Below are 21,685 nucleotides of genomic sequence, written 5' to 3'. Positions count from 1 at the left end.
TAGCTCTTTGCAGAGGCGTATCTGATTGGCTGTGGACATTTTGTTTTAGAGGGCAAACCTCTTATCTTCCAAAAAATTACTGTCTTTTCCCACCTATCTCACTTAATTTTCATTTTTTTCTTAGCAAATTGGTTACCTTAATTTTCTAGTGAGGCACACATGCTCCAGCCACCTTGGAGTCTGGCGGATGGAGAAGAACTAAGTAAGCCTTCTGATTTTGTGTATATAGCTCACCTACTTCCCTCATTTGGAAATAAAATCACTGGGCAGGGACTCAAGAGGGCTTCTATGGATTGCTTAATATTTAGCATGCTTTGCTCCTCAGTGTTACATGAGAACAACAAAGCTGTCTTGTGTATTCTTAAATATCTGCCGGCCCTTTAAATTCTTTTGCAATCTAGTCAAACTCTTGACAATTGCTCTGCTTCCGTCACAGAGAGCGACTCACATTTTGCAGTTGTGTCCCAGATGCTGCCTACACTGGCTTTCCTTCTGATTTCTACAAGGGGTCTACTGTCTACTTCTAATGGTGCTTCTATAAGGCTTGGTAATTTTGACCTTTACATTCAGCCAATAAAATATGTTAAATCGTGCCTTTTGTGTCTGTTAATCCTGGTGCAAATAAGAATCTTCTTAGTTACTAAAATTCTTAAATTAGTCCACAAAAACGAAAGCAAGACACTCAGCTTGTTAAAGAGGCAAAGGAGTTAATGCCAAGATTTTTCATAAAATACAAATAAGTATCATCATTCTGTGAAATTTGAAATTTGCATTCTCCCCTGGTTCCTAATATTTCTGGAAGTGTAGAAGCAATAAAGCAAATACTATGGGCTTGAAGCTTATATCTGCTGGTATAAACAGTAAAAAGTCTATTAGAATATACTCAAGGCACAAGAACTACAACTAACTTCTAATGTAAAATGAAATTAGAGGACAGTCTGCAAGATGGGAATGCTAGCATTTGATCTGTGTTGCCATTTCTGGAATACTGTTATAAATTAGGTCTTTCTCCTCTTTCTACTAGAATGACCCCATTCTGGGTTGGCATCCAGTCTATATAATTAACAAATATGTTTTAAAATCAGTGGTTTATCTGCTAAAAATATTTTTAAATATAATTACTCTAACCATGATATAAAATTAGTAACAGAAACATTTCCTTTTGAATTTGGGTTTTTTTTTTTTTTGGAAACAATATTCATAGTCTAAATTGCATGTGATAAGCAAACGAGTCTCACATGCAAATGATGTCATGAATATTAGCAGAATTAAATCTTCCTGAAAACGCACACACACATCCAAAATTTTTCTTGTACCAGTAATTTTTCACATGGGTATGACCTAATTACATTGGCCACAGCAATAGACAAAACAGGAAAAAAATTAAACTGTCAGCCTTGAAAACTGTGAGAATGCTGTTGATTTATTTCAGGATTTCTCTAAGTGTTACTAAGCGATAGGGTAAAAGCTAGATCAGGAAACAAAAACCATGCCTTAGAATCCATCTCTAAGGACTCATTTGTTAAAACAGCACATTCTCTCTTGTTTGTTTTTACCTCTAGCCTTTTGTGCTCCAGCAAAGCAACTGCCTGCTGAAAATAACTTGCATGTGCAAACTGTGTATTTTTTTTTTAAAAGCATATTTACATACACAGTAAATACTCTGAATCTTTTAGATGTGCCTCAGGAAACATAAACACTGTTAAAATGGAAAGAAAAGAATGTAGATTGATGACATTTGCCTGTGTCCAGCCCAGGCTGGGCAAATATAGAAAAAGGACCTTCATTATCCCAAAGTACTCAGCTGTGGAGGTTTCTGACCTCAGAGTGAAAACAAGTGCTTATTCCAAACACTATATTACATCTCAGGCTCTCCTCTGTACGGTGTTCTGTAAAAGAATTTTAAGAGAGAATCTAGAATCTCGAGTACTCAATCCAATATGCTGACCACCCTCTATGTGCACTGCCAGGCGATGAGATGCAAGGATAGAACATTTGGTTTCTATCCCAAGCTGCTCACAAAGACAAAATCCTGCAAAATAACAGGCTAACTGTTCCTGAAGCAGGACATAGTAATTCATCTGCTCTTCCTGTTCTTTACTTAGTGGAGGCTTACCGAGAAGGGAATTCTTTCTGTGCATTGCTCTTTTGATGATTTTGCTGGATCCACTGCAATGATGAAAAAGAGTTCTTACGTATCTTATCTCCCACCTCCCACCCCTACCTTCTTCTATTATTGTTATCTTGGCCTTTTCCAGAATATCATATAGTTGGAATCATACAGTATGCAGCCTTTTCAGACTGGCTTCTTTCACTTAGCAATATGTATTCGAGGTTCTTCCATGCCTTTTCGTGATTTGATAGCTCATTTTAAAAAATTTGTTTATATTGCTGAATAGTATTCCATTGTGTGAATGTAATACAGTTTATCCATTCACCTATTGAAGGCCATATTGGATATTTCCAATTTTGGGCAATTATGAATAAAGCTGCCAAAAATAAAAAAAGAAAGAAAAGAAAAGAAAAAAAAGAAAAGAAAAGAAAAGAAAAGAAAAGAAAAGAAAAGGAAAGAAAAGAAAAGAAAAGAAAAGAAAAGAAAGAAAAGGAAAGGAAAGGAAAGGAAAGGAAAGGAAAGGAAAGGAAAGGAAAGAAAAGAAAAGAAAAAAAGAAAAATGCTTTCAAAAGTCTTCAGATTGTATCTGAATTGACTCTACCTACTTTGGCCAATTTTGGATTTCTTTTGATTTAGGAATTTAAACTCATTAGCAAATGTTCAGTGAGACACAGATGAGACCACAACAACCTAAAGGAGTTAGTAAATGCTCTTAACCTCATCAAGGCGCAAGTAAGTACAGAAGATTTTAGCTGCTTATCTAGTAGTTTACGTTGGTTCCACATGAGCTGGGAAAGAATCAACACTGCCATCTGACAAATCTACCTGAGCAGTGGCGGCAGAGGAGAAGTGGGTAACACAGGAAGTTGATCAAGCTGCCTGTCTTTGAAGGAAGTGAAGTCTCAGTTTCATGCTGATTCGGAGAACTCATCTGAAACCTGAGTGTGCCCCCTCTGAGGACTGAGATACAGCCCTCAATTAGGAGCAGTTAAGCTTTGGAGGAATTGTAAAAAGATCTCAGAAGAGGGTAAAACCAAGTATTCAAACCATAACTACAGGCACGCTGTCTTAGTCAGCAGTCCTTTTTGTCTCCGCCTCTCCAATCTCAATTTCTTCAGGTTACAGACAAGTGGTTAAAATATCAAATGCATTAAATAAACGTACTTAGTAGCTGCCCAGGCTCATTCTTTTAATTTTGTCTCTAAGTAAAGTGAAACATGAATTCATTATTTTGTCTGCATTCTGAATGCTGGCCTTGCACGACGGCCAGTTGGAGCTAGTGTGACACACCTCCCACTCTGTCCTGCACTAGTGAGAATTCACACCCAGACAGCAAGAGTACTCAGCAAGCCCGAGCTAAATGTGTTCAGCATCTTGACATGTTGACTCCATACAGCCTCTGTTTCTAATATTTATTTCAGATTCTGGCAAAGAGTTGTTACGTATGATTAAAAAAAAACCATGAAGGTGATAGTGCCTGCCCTGTCACTAGAGCACGAAGAACTGAATCAGTCTAGGTATTAAAATGCAGATTTTGTAGTGGTGCCAGCACTTAAATATTTGAGGAATAAAAAGCTAGAGATGTACGAGCAACGAGGGATTGGTCCGACAGACACAATCTATCTCATGGTGTGCTGTGAGAGTTGATGAAAAGCTGCACTATCAGTAGCAGGAACAGGTTATGGATGAAGCATATCATAACTCAGAGAATTTGAAAATAAAGAGATTTTGCTAATGTAAACTTCCAGTGAATTAAGATGGAAAAAGACAGAGAGATTAAAGGGATTACAGAAACTAAGAGATAAGAAAAATACTCAACAATTGTTAACTGCTATTCTTGAAATAGGGAATCCAATGAATGTAAGTGAAGATGAATAAAAATATATGATACTAGTACAAGAAAGTTCCCTGGAAAAAACCCCAAATAAAACTTAATCTGTGAATTGAAAGTATAATACTATGTACCAGGGAAATTTTGGTATAGATTCTTTAAAACCGCATTGTAGCCTTATTAAGTTTTAAACTTTATGAGATTCCAGTAGAAAAAAGCCAATCTCTTAATAAGTGGTAAATTTTAGGCTGCCTTCAGACTTTATGTCAATTTTTAGGGTTAAAAGACAATGAAGCAGTATCTGTTTCATTCTGTGAGAGAAAGTGGCTTAAGAACATTTTACCCAGCCAACATAGTATTTGAAATTATCAAACATAAAAAAATGCTATAAGTGCAGCATTCATAAATTTTCTTGGGGAAAAAAAAAAAACTACAACCCAAACTACATAATAAAATATAACCAATAAAGATACGAATTGTCAACACCTAGGGAAAAACAATTCAGAAATGAAGATGGCAAAAATATCATGTAAAAGGACCTGTAGCTATGCATTTAGATAAAGGACCAATATTGAAAAAAATATGAAAATTATAAATTCAAATGTAAATGGTAAGTATCTAGATAATGTAAAAAGCATAATATTAACTAAAAAATTTCCTAAGGTTGAGAAGAGTAGAATTAGGAGGAGATCTGAGTATTGATGATTTTATCATCTTTCATGGCATGTGGTCAGTTGATACTATAAAACTGAAATACCTAGGTGATAAAAAAACAGTGATTCCAATCCTTGAATGTACTTGTAACTTCTTAATCTAAGAGAGACCTCTTATTTCTCTTGTGGTGATTACAATATCTATGGTGTGGAAGCACTTTTTGATATTTAACAATTATTTCTTTTCCATTTTAGTTTTTCTTGTGACAAATTCAAATAAATTAAAATTAAATTTTGTATATTACAGCAACTATAATATGGTCATATTTAAAACTTAATTATAATTAGGCATTCAGTCATATTCAGTATGTCTAGAAAGATGTCTGAAATGATGTTCACTTAATGTTATTATTTTTACTTTAAAACAGTCAATAGTCTTTGAGACAAGATGACATACATATGTATAAAGTAGGAACGATTTTTTTAATGATCTTTTATATTTAATGACATAATTTGCTCTTTCTGGTGTTCTCCATTAATTTCCGTAAAACTGTATTTCTCTTACATCATTTCCTTTCCCGTCAGCCCGCATAACCTCTTTTTGGTATTTCTTGTAGTTCAGAGCTTTTGGAAGTAAATTCTTTCAGCTTTTGCCTGAAAATGTCTTTACTGCCCTGCCTGTTAGAGGCATATTTTCACGGGATATAGAAATCTAGGTTAACAGGTCTTGATTTCTTGTTGGTTAGGGAAAGGAGTCATTACACTGTCTTCTGGTTTCCAGAGTTTCTGATGAAAATAGTATTATTTTTTATCATTATTTTCTTGTATACAATGCTCCCTTCACTTCCTCAAGCTGCTTTCATGATTTCCTATTTAGATTTTCAAGAGTTTGACTATGATTCACTGAGGCATATTTTTCTTTTTTGGGATTCTCTAAGCTTTCTGGGTCTGTGGTTTATGCTATCAAATTTGGAAAATTCCTGGCCATGATTGTTTCTATTATAGTCACTTAATGTTTATGAGGATTATTTATGGATGAAGTTTGAAGTGACTTTAAAAGTTTTTAAACTTTATACTTTTATTATTTAATTCTTTATAATAACTATTTATCATTTTCCCCAAAATTACAATGATTAAAAAAAAAAACCTCCAAGCAAATTTGTTAGCATATTAGGAATGACCAATTCTGTACAATGGGAACATGGACACAGGGACCATTTATTATTATTGTTTTTCTGTTCTATATTTTTAAAACTTTGAAGCAGAAAGGTGTTAAATAACAGGAATAATATTTTTGGAGACATAGGGAAAATGTGCAATTTCAGAACCTCCAGATATATGTTAATTCTGTTATGAAAATAGTTAAGAAATAGGTAGTGGAATCCTACAAGTGGCCTAATCAAAACCACCTACCTATTAGATAGAGGAAGAAAGTACAGGATAAAGGACTTAGAAGAATGAAATCTTCTTTAAAATTTGGCTTTCTTTCAGCTCAAAAATTACAAATTTGGGATTATGCAAAGAATATCTTTCAATAAATTGTAACCTCCTAGAAAGCAAGAGACTGTCCAATTCACAGTTGTATTTTTTAGTTTATAGCATGGCCCCTAGCACACAAGAAATATTCGTTAAATAGGAGATTATAGTTTTTATGTTTCATCAGTAGGAGAGAGTAGGATGGAGTGGGGAGTGGCATGTGTTGGTTTTAGTCCTCTAATTTTCTCATTAACGTTAGGTAATTCGGTAGTTGCTCAAGAAAATTTTGTTTTGGCTCATTCTTTGTGTTTCACATGTTACATGTGCCAAGACTCTTACGGGAGAATGAAGCATCCGCCCTTGACTGGGTCTCTGTTCTCCTGGGTCTATGCCCCTCTGGTGGTGGGCTTGCTTGGCACTGAGCCCCCAGGTACCTTCCTGGCTGTCTCTGGCTTCTCTGCTTGGAGTGGGTTTGCATGCTGCTGCTGCTGCTTTTTTTTTTTTTTTTTTTTGGTGACTGCTTCTCCTTAAAGGGCTTCACTGCTTTCTGCTTTTGCTCTCCCCTTGGCAGGCTCCCTAATGAAGTCTTTGTGATTTCTTCTTTCTGGCTTCTCACTGCTCTTGGGCTGCTGACCTACTGCTGCTCTGCATCATCAGTGACTTGGCAGCAAAGACACTGGATTTCATGCCAGTGACAGGATTGAAAAGACAAATACAGGTTTTATGCATTTGTACCCTTTTTTCAGGTGTGAGAAAAGCAGGGATTCCATCTTCCACTGCTTCAAATTTTTTGAACTGTTCTTACTTTTCACCGTTTTAGTTGGTTTTGTTAATGTTCTTATTTATAATAAGAGTCTGCAATCTAACATGTTCATTAAATATACAGAGAAAGGAAACAAGAGCTGATCATTGGTTATCAGCACAACTGAAACATTTAGAACTCTTTGGGAACAATTATTACCTAAATACTCTTAAAAATATTTGGATGGGGTTGGTAATTGCCTAGTGTACACCATGGATTATGTCAAGTTCTTCTAAAATTTTTTTACTAATTTAAGGGACACTATTCAGAAAAGGGAAAGTCAATGAAGTTCAGTTACCTTAGTGTGCTGGTTTCAGGTACGTCTATGACTAACGTATCTGAGTAGCAGGCCTTTACTTTCAAGGCTTGGGCTTAGAAAGATGTCTGTTTCAAATTGTGTAATTCCTAGGAGCAACAATTCTGTATTTTTTCATCATAAATATCCAGAGTATAGACAAGGTATTTTTTCTTTTATACAACCAAAGTTTCTATCTGTAATTTAAGAATGTATTTCTCTGCGTGTCACTTATGGACAAGAGAAACCTTTCGTCTTCCTTGTTGTTAATACTCGTGAATCAAAAGATAATTATTAAGTCACGCCTCAACAATTTCACCTCCAGATTATATGGTCCCTGTTCCTTCAGCCTTTCCTCTTGCACCCTGTTCTACAGGGCTTCATCTTGGAGCCTCTCAGGTCAGTGTTCTTCATGCTTCTGATAGGTTTCAAGGCACGCAGTGCTGATCAGTCATGACACTACTTATCAGGGGCCAGACTATTTCTGACAAAATAGAAGGAACTGAAAATTAAGCTGTTTTTGTCTTAAGTTACAACAGCACTAACCCCTGACCCCCACCCAAACCCTGTTTTGAGAGTTCCTAGATTAGAAAAATTTCAGAAGTACAAATCAAGTTGGGTGGTAGGACTGAGGGGCAGAGAGGACTGGAGGTGGTCATAACAGTACTGAGATGGAACTAAATAATGTAGAAGAGGTTTGGAACCTGAGAATAATTTTTTAAAGGTTTTCATAAAAAGTAGAAGAGATTCAAGTTGGATTAAGCTCTGAATATAAAAATATTTTAATTGAAATTACAAAAATGCCAAACTTTATCATGACTGTTTATTTAAATATTATTATATTTAGAAGTCCTTTTAAAAAATAATTTGAAATCATTTTTGGTTTATTCTGAGAAATCTCTGCCACAGGCACTAGACATTCCCAAAGTCTGTAGACTGAAATACTACTACTAATAATAACAACAATTAAAATAATAGAACAGTTAACGTGAGTTGTTTTCATGCCCTCTGGGGTGGTTTTTCTATGCTGAAAAGATTATTCAAAAGGGCACTTTCAGTTCTGTCTAACAGTAAAAAGTCTGCAGTGTCCAGCAAACTATGGCAATGGGTCAAATTGGCTCACCGCCAACTTGTATACTTGGAGCAAATCCCCACGATGTACACTTGAAATATCTTACAATTTCATTTGCCAGTCGTACCTCAATAAAGCTGAAAAAAAACTGTAACAATAAAAAGGATGAACTACTGACACATATAACAACATGAATGAATCTCAAAATCAGTATGCTGGGAAAAAGAAGCCAGGCACAAAACAGTACTTACTGTATGATTGTATTTTCACAAAATTCTAGAAATTACAAACTAATATACAATGACAGAAAGCAGATCAGTGGTTGCTTGGCTCTGCGAGCAAAGCGAGGAATGTTCTCCAGGGGGATCTAGGGAATCCTTTGAGGGTGATGGAAATGTTTTATACCTTGATTGTGGGTTTCATGGGTGTGTAATCACCTGCTTTTCTAAAAGCTTAATAACAAACTAGGGTTTTGAATTTGTTGTTTTAATAAAGTGAACACTAATCTTTTAAATTAAGGGTCAGCAAACTTTTCCTGAAAAGTCAACAGTAAATATTTTAGATATAGGAGGACATATGGTCTCTGTCAAAGCTAAACTGAAATTTGAATTTCACACAATTTTCACATGTCCCAAAATATGATTCTCCTTTCTATTTTTCCCAACATTTATAATGCAAAAACCATGCTTAACTCTGTAAGTACTTTTCGACATAGTTTTGGTCAGCATCCTTTAAACTGCCTTTTTGCAAGGCCTTAAAATTCTAGCATTCAGATATCAATTAACAAGTCTATGGATGAATCTTAATTGTTCGGGCAGTGATAGGTGACCAAATAGTGTTGATGATGACAAAAAGAGAAAACTGGATGACCCGGTGCTAATAAAAATGAAAGAAGAGAAATCATTTTGTTGTGGAAACTAAATTAAATATCACCCATGTTGAAGTGAAAAGAAGTAAGGTTATTTTAGGTACTAGACGGGAGATCAGGAGAGAAGGAAGGTTGGAGACAGAAGTGTGGGAACAGCTGCGCGGTGGTAAAAGCTGAAGCCATACGGATGTACCACTTTTTTAAGGAAGACACTCGTAGAGCAAAGTGCTGAGTGCTTGGGGTTAAGCACAGCTGGAGGACACGAACAGGAAGAGGAACCAGTGAATAAACAAGGAACAGCCGGCTAGTCAGGCAGGTCAGATGGGAGGACAGCCTCAAAGAGCTATGTCAGGGACCCTAAGAGCAGGCTCTGTTCCAGGAGAGAGGTGGTCCACAGCATCACAGACAGACACTAAGAAGAAGCCAAAGGAGGCGCTGCTTCACTGCAGATGTAACCGATACCTTTGGGAAAAGCACAACCAGATCATTCCCTAACCTGAGGGTACCTTTTCCTTGACAGCACCATATATTACATATTTCAGTCTATTGTCATCCCCATCCAGAGAGCAGTGAGAAAAGACTGAAATATATAATTTAATACATAGAGTTGGCAAGAAAAAGGTACCCTCAGGGTAGGGACTGATCTGACTCACAATGTGAGATCAGCCAGTCTGATAACTTCATGTTCACACTGGATGAGGTGTTTTCTTCCCTCCATTCCATCTACTTTATTGTTATTCTTATTCAGAGCAAAAGACTACAAAGCACAGAGTTTAAGTCCTTTCAACTGCAAACAAACTTCAGATGTTCCACCAGAAGATACTGAATGAACATTAAATATTTCGCATTTTCTATAATGCTGGATTAACATGGGTGCACCTTCTTGCCAATTTTACATCATCTCTGACACAAAAGTCCCTTCAGGAGATGGCCAATTTTTGTACTCCTGACTTACTCCTCTCCCACAAGTTGCTGACGGCAGTCAGCCAGCCAATGACACATAACTACTGGGCTTCTTCATCTTTTATACTGCTTTTAAAAGGTTAAAATATTTAATAAACTTTTATGAAATTATTAATTTCATCATAATGTGGTTAATCAAATATGAAAGATGATCTAAATGACCTTGTTTCAGAAACATTCTTGAATGAGTCAATTCCAAAATAATGACAATCGGTGTAGACTTTTATAAAAATGTGGAGCTCAACTTCCTATGACTTGCTGTGCTGAAACACACAGGTATAAATCATGCACTGGGAAGACAGAAAGAGATTTCTCATTACAACTGGCAAAACTGGCAAATTCTGAGACATCGCACCAACAGATAAAAACTCTGAATTATCACATTTCTGGGAATCTTTGCATTTATAAATTTGAGATAAGATAGCATCTAAACAGAAATCAATACTAATTCCAGATATTAAGAACCAGACTGTATATTGTCAAAATATTATTTGGTATTATTTTCAAATGCCCCTTTCCTGGTAATTAATGAGCTACTTCGTAGGGAGGAACCATTTAGGATCTCTGTGTTGCAATCTTTTAGTCAGTGAAACAAGGACACTGAGATTTCTCCAAGAATGCTCTATGGAAGAATTAATTTACTAACAAAGCTCTAAAAAATGTATGGATATTTTAATTTTAAAGAGCAAAAATTTAAAGCAGCCCCAGTTCATTGTAGAAGGGGAAAATAAGAAAAAAGAGGCAGAGAAGCCCCAACTCCCTGAAATTTATACCAAATCTTAACACCCAGAAATAACCACTCTATCTTGGATATGAACTTTTTAAAAATTACAATTTCTAGAGAAGGTTTATTTTCCTCAACCCGTTAATTATACAAGGACAAGTCATACGCAAGCATTTTTGGAGAAAAAGAGCTGAAGACTGGATTTACACTTGGGCAATAGCTGAAAAAACCTCAGATCCTGGTTTCTTTGGGACACTCCTGGTTTCCTTAGGATTCCTGGTTTACCCTGCTGTCTCAGCATTTTTATTAACATCACTCTCTTTCACTCAAGCGTCAACGACAGTGAATTACATGGCAATTTCGTAGGGCTAGACAGGGCTCCAGAAGGACCCAGCACAGTGGAAGCTATCCTATTTAAAAGAGCATTGGGTGTATCCTAACAAAAACCCAGATTCTAACCAACCCTCTTTATGAGAGGATGGTCTGCAATTTAAATTTTCTCCTGACCATCTTTGATTCATTCATTAAATCATAATAGCTGAGTGTCTACCTAGCAGTGCACTCAGGTTCCACGCAGGCACTGAATAGACAGGCTCAGTGCTTTCCTGAGTTATTTCATAACCCCTTGTGTGGTTCAATGCTTGGAGCTCCACCAGCAGTTTCTCTGCTTCCCAAATCTCAGATCGCTGCCTGGAGTGGAAATCAGTAAAGTGGAAGATGGGTCCAGTGACTGGCTTTACCTAAATTTGGGGATACTCTACCAAATATTTTATCTTTCTTCAACAAAATAATATATGCTATTCTGTGAAAAGTTTTTGAGTGTCTAGTACATGGAAAATTCATAAAACAATAAAAATTATGTGGTACTTGTTTCAAAGAGCTTACACGAGAGTAAATTATATGAGACATAGAAATAAAATTAAGTCATGTGGCCTAAAATGCCTCCTATGATCTGGGTCCACACTCCCAAACTTAACTTTAACAATAGAATTTTTCAACTTTGTGATAGCAGGTAAGTTTCATATGAGGGCATGTTTTAGCTCCTATGATGAAAGCAAAAGGAAAAGCAAAAGATTTAGTTTCATGTACTGACTCCATAGCCACTTTCTCAGAACACAATTTACATACAGATCATACTGGGAGCAAAAGACAGATTTTCTAGTTTGCCTCTCTCAATGACCAGGACCTCAAGTGAGTCAATCATCTTCCTTTCTTTTCTTTTCTTTTCTTTTTTTTTTAAAAAGAACATTTCAAATAGAATGTTTGTTTCCTCTAGACCAAAACAAATACAAAAATCCGCAAAATGGGTATTATATTGTTTTACACTTGGAGTCCAAGGACCTTATTTATTATCTTCTACTCTTTAAAGAAGTGGAGCGTTCAATTCTTGGGACTGATAATTTAACAAAAAACCTAAATAAGGATTTTAGTCTAGCCCTAAACCTAATTTTCTTTACTGCTTATTGCCATTCTCTTGTAGAGAATGTGATTTAAAGTCATATACCTTGGAATATACTAAAAGATAGTATTAGTATAATAAGTATAAGTATATACTAATTAGTATAATGATACTAAGTAAGTTATAACATAAGTTGCTTTGCCACTTGCTAAATACTGCTATATTGAGCTATACTTTATGTAAGCCTCAGTTTTTTCATCTTTAAAATGGGAATCAATACCTGTTACCTCAATGGATTATTTTAAGACTCAGATAAAATAAGTGCAAGCTATATATTTGTAAACTGCAAGCCTGCTTTATAAATATAAGGAGATATTGTTTTTATGCTGTACAAAGTTAGTCTCATCCTTAACCTGGTTGGTTTCTTTCTTTGTACAGCACATTCCTACCAGTTGAGGTGGCTCGCCACAAGGTTGTGTTCCGAGAAATAATGTAAGCCAAGCAGGATCTTTGCGGCTGAGTATTTTACATGGCTAAGAACCACTTCTTTCCCAGAATGGGAGAGAATACAAACCAAGGTGCTGTTCTGCCTTAGTGTGATTGTAAACACAATTCTTGCCCATCTTTCTTAAGGCCTGGGCATCAGTTTCTTCACTGATAAAGGGTTTATCCTTTATTGAGTCTTTTCACAAAAAATGTGAAGGTAGCAGGGAGGTGTTAGTGGGGAAGTATTAATGCATCAATGGTCCCTAGTACCTTCAGAGTAGAGAATAGCATTTGTAACTTAGCTAATAAAGCCTTCTGCAGTTTGGTCCTGTCTGTCACAAGTCTCCGCCTCAGACTCCACACTCCAGGCGTAATGAGCCACCAGACACTTTCAGTTCCTCCAAGTGGGCTGCGCTTCTCCTCTGGTTTGCCCTGTGGACCTGCTGCTCCCTCTGCTGCTCTTCCTCCCCCAGCCCAGCTGACCCTGCTCTTCAGGTCGGTATCAGCTCCCTCCAGGACAAGCCGTGCTGGAGTAAGTAGCCCAACACTCTGTCCCCGCACCCTGTGCACCTCCTTTCACAGCATTTATTATGCTCTGTCCCAATTGCCAGCTTTCTAGTTGGGCTCCTCCATCACACTGCAGACCGTAAACTTCTTAAAGCAAGACACCTGGATTTCTTCACTGCCCTAAGCCCAGCACAGTGCCCTGCAGAGACCAAGTCCCCACAGATATTTGTTGAGTGGATGAGTGAATATATGAAGTCTCTGAAAACCTGTATTACCAGGGGCCTTGAAAAATAAGGGCGAGAAAAATCAGGATTCCTCAATAGACAGCTTCTATTCCTGAAGGGCTTACTCTTAACTAAGAAATGGGTACAGGTGTACCATCCGTGCCCTTTCTTTACTACGTCTTCCAGAAATTCTAGAAGACAAATTAGGGTGCTCTCTTTGACAGTTGCTCCCATGACTCAGATCCCAAGGCAGTAAGAGTAGGAGGGTATGTAATCACAAATCTTTATAGGCTGTGAAGTTGGAACCAAAACCACCTCTAGTGGGAGGGGATGAAAGGCATGTTATGAGAAAGGAAATAAAAGCTGAACCATGCGTGTGTGTGTGTGTGTGTGTTGGGAATATATGTGAAAACATGACACATTTTACTATTTTATTGGTTTAAAAATAATTTTAACTTAAGTATATGAAGTAATAGCTACATCTAAAAAGAAAACTTGCTAAAATTAAGGAACTAAACTCCAAACACCAAATTTTGCTTTACTTTATGTAGTTTTGCAAAACTTGCAATGCAGATAGTGGTTTATACCTCGACTTTAAATTTTACCACACTTATAAGAGAATGCATTTTTTTACAACATTACTCTAACCCAGCTTGTAATTTTTAGAACAAATGAAAATGTGGGATTTAGAACACAAAGAAATGAAATCCCATATTCTCTAGGAAAAAACATCTTAAAAATATAAGAAAACATTCTACGTATGTATAAGGAAATGTTTGTCCAGTTAATAAAAACAATCAATAATATTTATTTACATGTTTTTGATAAAAAATAGTGAATCTATGTATTCCACCACATGGCAAAAGAATGACTGTGATCTTTCACATTATTTGTCAATAATAACAAAGTCTGGACACAGAGAAGCAGCAGGCCGTTCCTTGAAGACACATTACATGGGATAAAACAGACTGCTCTATGCTTGCCTATTTTTTCCTCTCGGGAATTCTGGACATGTATGTTTGTAGTTTATATATTGTTTCCTCTTTCCTACATATTTTATGCCTATATATGAAATCAATAGGCTGAAAACAGTAGTTGGGTCTTTCCATTTTATTAAATCTTTAACATAGAAAGCTGAAGTCAGTGGCATCCTTAGAATTTATCTTTTTTTTTTTTTTAATGGTAGCTACACTTTAGGAAAGGCACACTCACTTGGTGCTACAAGCAGTTATTGTGATTTATATATATTTGGTCTTCACCACCATTTCTCACATAGAGCTCTTAAAACCCTTGGAAATTCCTTTAGTGAGGAGAGCAATCAAGGTGTCTTTTGTTAGGTTAGTGAGGTGACTTTTGGGAAGCACCTAAGGATGGGGCCTGGAAGCCAGCAGAGCCAACCTTGTAATTAGAAGCTTGGAGCTTTCAGTCCCACTTTCTGACCTCCAGGGATGGGAGAAGAGCTGGTGGCTGAATCAGTTGCCAGTGGCCAATGATTTAATCAATCATGCCTACGGAATGAACTCTCCATAAAAACCCAAAAGCTCTGGGTTTGGAGCGTTTTCAGGTTGGCAAACACATGGAGATGCAGGGAGAGTGGTACACCTGGGGCAGGCAGGGCAGCTCCTCGTCCTTTCCCCATCCCTTGCCCTGTGCATCTCTTCCATCTGGCTCTTCCTGACTTACATCCCTTTATAATAAACTAGTAATCTAGTAAGTAAAGGTCTGAGTTCTGTGAGTGGCTCCAGCAAATTAACTGAACCTGAGGGGGGTGTTCTTGGCTACCTCTGATTTATAGCCAGTCTGTCAGAAGCACAGGTAACAATCTGGACTTGAAACTGGCCTCTGAAGTAGGAGTAGGGGGTGGAGGGCTGGAACAGGCAGTCTTGTAGGACTGGATCCTTACTGATGGAATCTCATGCTCTCTCCAGGTAGTATCAGAAGTGAGTTGAATGGTAGGACATCCAGCCGGTGTCCCTAAGAGGTGCTTGTTGGTGGTATGGGAAAAAAAACACTCCCCTCACATAACGGAATCTAGCCTCAGACCATCCATTGCTGCCTAGTAGACAGTAAGTTTGTGTCTTTAATAAGCTGTGTGGTGGAGTTAACCTCTGTACAAGACCCTGATCAAATACATGCTGTATCAAAAACACATTCACTATAGTAGCAAATCAGACAAGGTTATGGGGTTCACAGAAGTATTAGATACAAGAATCAGCACAGAAAAGAGGAAAGGTAATTTCTACCTTACTGCACTCTGTATATACCATGCACTGTATTAGGAGATTTGCAAACACTGTCCTTCAAACATTTAACGATTTTAGGAAGCCTTCCCTCAGAGGGGCTCAGTAACTTCTTCAAGTTCTCTTCAGCAGGCTGGGAAATCTAGGTGTGAAGTGCCTGGAAGCACAGTAGTGTGCGTTTCCCTTACACTGCAGCAGCGAAGCAGTTCAGGGCAATGGCAAAACCCGGGTGGGACCAGGCAGCGTTAGTGGCGCTGGAGGCCACCAAGAGCTGCATAGGGTGGATCAACTACACATACTGACGTCCCGAGGATGGGGTGGGACACTCGGGATGACCCTCTCTCTTTCCTCCTCCCTACCTTCAGTCCAACCCATCACCAAGCCCAGTCAATTTCACCTCCAAAATATTCCTTGAACTTTGGACTTCTTTCCAAATCCACTGCTCATATGCTAGTCAAAGTCACCACGATCTCACACCTTCGTCAAGGCAAGAAGCTCTGTATCAACTTGCCCCTCCTCTTGTTTCTACTCTCCTACAATAATTAATTCTCCATCATAGAAAACGTCATTCCACTCCTTGTAACATTTTAATGCTTACCACTACTTATAAGAGAAAGGCCCCAATCCTAACCTGTTTTATAAGCCTTTGCAGGACCTTCTACCCACTTTTCCAAGCTCACTGTCACCACTCTGCCTGCATCCTCCACAACCAGCTACACTAGTCTGATTTCAAGTCCCCCACCTCAAGGCCTTTGCATAGTCATTCTCTCAATCATTCCACGAATGTCTATTATGCAGGCAGGATGCCAGGCATGGTTCTAAGTGCTGCCCTGCTATGTGCTGCTCCCTCTGGAAAATTCTCCTAAACCGCACGATACCTCTTGGGCCCAGCACTCCTTACTCAGACATCTGATCTCACTTCCTCAGGAATCACCCAAATTAGATGACTTTCCTCTGTTTATGCTTTTTTATAGCACCCTGTACTGATCTCTCATAGAACTTATCCCAGTTTTTAACAATGTCAGGGGGGAGGGTATGGCTCAGTGGTAGAGTGAGCGCTTAGCATGCACTAAGTCCTGGGTTTGATCCCCAGTACCTCCATTAAAAAAAAAATACATTTCTAAAATCTAATTACCTGCCCCCCCAAAAAAACAAAACAACAACAAAAAACGAGTTCCTTTAATCCAAAACAATAAAATACTTAGGAATAAATCTGACCAAGGAGGTGAAAGACTTATGTACAGAGAACTACAAAACATTGATTAAGGAAATTAAAGATGTCTTAAAGAAATGAAAAGATATCCCAGGCTCTTGGATTGTAAGAATTAATATTGTTAAAATGGCCATACTACCCAAAGCAACCTACAGATTTAATGTGATCCCTATCAAATTACCTAGGACATTTTTCACAGAACCAGAGAAAAGGGAACCCTCCTACACTGTTGGTGGGAATGTAGTTTGGTGCAGCCATTATGGAAAACAGTATGCAGACTCCTTAAAAAACTGAAAATAGACTGACCCTATGATCCAGCAATCCCACTCCTGGGCATATATCTGGAGGGAACTCTAACTTGAAAAGACACATGCACCCCCAATGTTCACAGCAGCCCTATTTACAATACCTAAGACATGGAAATAACCTAAATGTCCATCAACAGATGACTGGATAAAGAAGTTGTGGTATATTTATATGATGGAATACTACTACTCAGCCATAAAAAATAATAAAATAAAATAATGCCATTTGCAGCAACATGGATGGACCTGGAGATCATCATTCTAAGTGAAGTAAGCCAGAGGAGAAAAAAATACCATATGATATTACTCATATGTGGAATTTAAAAAAAAAAAAAAAGAAAAGAAAGAAAAAAAGAAGACACTAATGAACCTATCTACAAAACAGAAACAGACTCACAGACGTAGTAAACAAACTTATGATTACTGGGGGAAAACAGGGTGGGAAGGGATAAATTGGGAGTTCGAGATATGCAAATACTAACTACTATGTATAAAACAGATAAAAAACAAATTTCTTCTGTATAGCACAGGGAACTATATTCAATATCTTGTAATAACCTATAATAAAAAGAATATGAAAACAAATATATGTATGTAAGTGTATGGCTGAAACATTATGCCATATACCAGAAATCAACACATTGTAACTGACTATACTTCAAAAAACCAAAAACCAAAAACCAATGTCTGTGGGATTACTTTATTAAAATCTGTCTCCCACAGTAGAAGCAGCCTCTGATTTTATGCATTCTGCTTGGGACCATTCCTGTTTGGTTCTCCATTATGCCCCCAGAACCTGATGTAGTGACTTACTTAATAAATAACTTTGAATGAATAAATGCTGAGAGAGGCTACCTGTTGAAATTTTTCAGATATAGCATAAAATATGATTTGGAAGTGTATTACTGATGAAGGTCATAACAAAACTCAAATGTATCAGGAACTCTAGAGGACCTTCTAATTGAAAGACACATTGATCTTCAATGTAAATAGTTAAAACCAACTGAACAATTTGTTTTACAAAGACAAAACATTCAGGAAGCCAATGACATAATGATCATTTAGGTAGCCAGTGAGAGTCAAGAACCTGTCAAAAGACTCATCACTAATCAGTGACCAGATGCTTTACTTATGTCCTCTTCCATTTAATTTCTTCAATTTAGAAATTTACCAGTCCCCCCCACCCCAAGTGGAGACAAGTACTTTATCAGATGACTTCTGCTTAATGAAACTATTCCTTTTGAGCATTTTTTCCTGTTTAATTTTATAGTCACTAAAGAATTTGCACCATCTCTAGGTCTGACTTCTGACCACCCATCTTACTCCAAAATCAGGGAGGCAGCAGGGGTTGTAAAAAGTACACAGATCTTCTTCCGGGAAACCTGGATTCTAGTCTCAGCTCTGTCACTAAACAGTGTTCAAAACCCAGAGTTCCAATTTCTCATCTGTAAAATCAAGGTGTGCTGCAGACTGTATTCTATATGAGCCTTTACAGAATTAAAGTTTGCTTGTTTTTAATAATTACAGAACATAACAGCTGCAGGTATTTTGTCTTCTCTTGGGGCTTATCACAAAGAAGGTTAAACCTACGAATTTACTTTCTGTAGACAGCTGGTCTGTCCTCCAGCCCTACACAAATCTCACTGTAAATTGATACACCATGAATACCTGCGTAGTGAATCAGCTTTCTGGAGCCTTGTCAAGTCTGAGTTTTTGAGCCTGCAAAGTTACGGACCAAACTTTGATCTATGGCATCCCCAAAGATAAAGCTGACCTCTACAATAAACTTGAGAAAAAAACAATACCACATCCTACACATCATAAAAATTCTGGTGAATCCAACCATGGCAAGTGACGATAGAATTTATAGGTAGGAAAGAACTCCACCTTCTTGGGAAAGTGCTTCCTAATTTAGCCTGGCTGGTGGTCTGCGTGACTGAGAGTGGTAATGGGGAAGATTAAGAAACAGGGCTTTAATAGTGACTCTTTGTTCTTCTTGTTGCATAGATGACAATTTTATGTGTCAGAGAAGAAAGAGCATCTCTAGTAAATGTCAACCATATTTGTTTATAAAGAAAGGAAATGAACTTCAGAGTTAATTCTAACCCACAAGTGAAATAGCAAAACATTTTACACAGATGTGTCTAAATAATTTTGATCTTAAAACACCCACAACAGTCTGCATCAATCTCTCAGTCCAGAAAAAAATAAATATTCTAAACTCAGGCTTTTCCTATTTTAGGCTGATTACCATTTTTCCTCATTTATACTATAGCTTTTGGTTTTAATTACAGAAGTCTTGTTTCCTGTTTTCTATCATTAAAGAATCCTTGCCTCACTGTTTTTTATAATAATCCTTTAGGAACTTAAACAGAACTTTTATTTCCCAGTGAATCCTTTCAGATTTGCCTAGGACTGAACAATGGTGATGAATCAAGTGCTAAGCACAGGTAACTCAGGACAGACCATTCTGGACTTAGTGTGGTCTTTATCAGTTTACTGCAGGAACAGAGAACAGGGCTTCATGCCTTTACTCTTTTTTCCCAGTGTGGGTATATGTGGGGGTGCAGTGGGGAGAGTGCGGGTGCTGGAAGAGGGTCATTTAAATTTAGGATTCACCAATATAAGTCAACATGTTGGAAAGGTACAGTAAACCTTCCATTATTCTTAGCATTCATTCAAGTATTTGTTCATTCATGGATCCATTCATTCATTCAACATTTACTGAGCATAGGCGTTGTGAGAGTTGGGAACGGAGATAAAATACATAATACCTGTCTTCAAGTGCCAACAGGTGAGTGAGAGAGAAACAAAAGTAATGATATTCTAGCAGAAGAATGCCATAATCAGGAAAACAGTCACATTGCAGGAACTCAGAGGAAATACATTGAAAAGTCATTGGGGCATAGCAGAGAAGACTCTCTGTAAGACTTCTAAGTGAGTTAAACAACAACAACAACAACAACAACAACAACAACAACAACTGGGAAACCAGGCAGCAGGCAGGAGGAAGGAGGAAGGAGGAAAGGGCAGTGGAAGATGACACTCAGAAGGACCAGACAACATGTCCAGGCTGAAACAACCAGTGAAGAAGGGCAGTGAAGCTTCTGACATCGGACTGAATCAAGTCTTCATGGAGCACATCATTTTCAGCGTACAATGAAAGGGAATCTCAGACGTTTACTAAATGTCTTATGGTCCCCAGTGAGTACATCACAAACCCCAAATGGATCCTACTGACTGTTCAAAATGACAGTACCAAGAGGGGTGATGAGATTTTAAACTAGACTGTAGAATGCTGCTTTGAGGGGGACGTGAGGAACTCTGAAGACCTGTAAAGCTAGGCTACTTCTCATGAGTGCAAGAATCAGACTGACTTTAAGAAAGGGTTAGCAAAGTTGTTTAGGTGGTGAATCAACAGCAAGAGAGTTGGCTGATTTTGAAAACAATCCAAATTTGTATTATGAAAACAAAAAAAACTTGAAATGGTCCAGGCCAAGTGCTGGTGTCACCTATGGTACTAGCTCCCTAATTTCTTACCCAGAGCTCAAGTTGTCAGTAAGTCTTTTGCTTTATCTACTGTGTGATGACATGGACTATTTATCCAACTGAAGAGAGATTTTTCTAAGGCGTAACTGTTCAGTAGCCCCTTTTGTAATAAATGAAATCACTAATAAGATCATTATCAGTTAAACAAAGTCTCAAATGCTTCACTGAACGCCTGCAGAGTAAGTTCAGGGGATGCGAGAAGCCCCACTTGGTGGCGGGCTTGCCTCCTGGTACTGGCCAGGCCCTCTCCAGCCTGAGGGCGTGTTCTCTGTCCAGGTTATTGGCAAGTCCAATGAGGTGATCCCAGGTATAATCTGGTTACTGTAATTCTGGAGACAAGTGACAATAAGCTACAAGAGGGACACATGGCCATTCTGTAAGGCTGGATACCTGCTTTCAGATGGTAGACAATCAAAAACTTGGTATTAGGAGCATGTGGCTTGTTGCCTCTGTGGGAGGCACAACTGTTCAAACACCAGGCATTTCCCCTGTTGCTTCCACACACCTTCCCTGCAGAACTGGGCCATAAATGACAGAGCCAAGTCACATAACAAATCCCGTTTCCAGTTCAATGCTGCAAACACAGATTAAGTCATATCTTGGATTTCTTCCACCGAGAAAACTTACAAGAAGCAAAGCAACTTTTCAAAGCACAGTAAAATAAACATTTGCTCCATGACTTACTGAATTTGGCACAAGGGAAACATGCACTTCCAGTAAACTCAGCGAGTTAACTGAGGCACCGACTTCACCTTCCTGGTTGCTGAAGGCCACCAGACTGCTCTGGGAGGCTAAGCTTACTTCTACTGCTAACCCCACCACGAAGTCTATTATTCGAGGCACAGCATGTAACCTTTAGCTGTTTCAGCTCTTAAGTGGAACCATCCTGCTGGCTATCACACAGTTCTCGGGGAGAATGTCTGATAATTAAATATGTTCTTTGTATATCAATGTTTTGGTAGTAC

General features: G+C 37.9%; 1 protein-coding gene across 1 annotated transcript in view; it reads right to left on the bottom strand.

Annotated features, from left to right (window-relative positions):
- The window catches only part of ADGRV1 (adhesion G protein-coupled receptor V1), a 471,409-nt gene that overhangs the window by 11,737 nt on the left and 437,987 nt on the right, over positions 1–21,685 (bottom strand). The gene's annotated exons all lie outside the window — the stretch shown is intronic.

The sequence above is a fragment of the Camelus ferus genome, chromosome 3 (assembly GCF_009834535.1).
Source record: "Camelus ferus isolate YT-003-E chromosome 3, BCGSAC_Cfer_1.0, whole genome shotgun sequence".
Classification (NCBI taxonomy): Eukaryota; Metazoa; Chordata; class Mammalia; order Artiodactyla; family Camelidae; genus Camelus; species Camelus ferus.
This window is presented reverse-complemented; position numbering and strand designations above follow the sequence as displayed.